This window comes from Fukomys damarensis, unplaced genomic scaffold, assembly GCF_012274545.1.
Source record: "Fukomys damarensis isolate Sample0158 unplaced genomic scaffold, DMR_v1.0_HiC HiC_scaffold_7, whole genome shotgun sequence".
NCBI lineage: Eukaryota > Metazoa > Chordata > Mammalia > Rodentia > Bathyergidae > Fukomys > Fukomys damarensis.
The window spans coordinates 19519762-19520586 of NW_022900919.1; positions in this window are offsets into that span (position 1 = coordinate 19519762).

The window sequence follows — 825 nt, forward strand, 5'->3', positions numbered from 1 at the left end:
TAGCTCGGGGCCCCACCCTCTCCCTCACTCTCCTGGCTGTCCCTGAGGGACTCAGGGCCAGGCCCGGAGAGGGGTTTCCGTGGCAACAGGCATCCAAAAAGGCCCAGAGACCTAAATTGTTCCTGCCTTTTGCAGCAAGGCGTGGGGTAACCAGGGCAATGCCCACATGCCAGGCTGGGCAGCTCGCGGTGGTCATAGAGGCTCAGGCTAAGTGCCGCTTACTGTGCCTTTTCTCTCCCAAACAAGGAGCGGAAGGTGGCCCAGACGTGGCAGAGCGATCGTAGAAAGCCACACTTTGCTCGTGCTCGCGGCCAAATCTCCGCTGCCGGGTTAGCCAGGCAAGGCCTCTGAACCAGCCGATCTCGGCGGGCGGCAAGAAAAGGCCAGGTCGAGCTAAGGAGAGGGCCCCGGACGGCGCCTGGGAGCAGCCACAGGGGCAGAGGGGGAGGGGAGTGGCAGCCGAACAAAAGGACACTTCACCAAGCTGTCGAGTAAAAGCTCCAAAAAATAGCTGACGTGGGCCTGAGGGCGAGGAGAACGCCCGGCAGAAAAGGAAGGGGAAGTGGGTGCCTCCCCCTTCCCGCCTTTGTCCAAGCAGCGAACCCTAGTGCTCACCAAGGGGTTCGGATGGAGCTCCAGCGCCCCTGGGGTGCTCGTGTCCCTCCAGGGGTGAAGGGCGCGAGGGGCAGCCCCGGGCCGGAGAGTCCTCAATTCCCCTACCCGTAATGCCTGGGGGTGCGGAGCAGCCCCGATCCCGGCCGTCGCCGACTTAGCCATCACCCCGCCACCAGCTGGGCCCTCGAGTCCCCACCCCAGCGCCTGGCG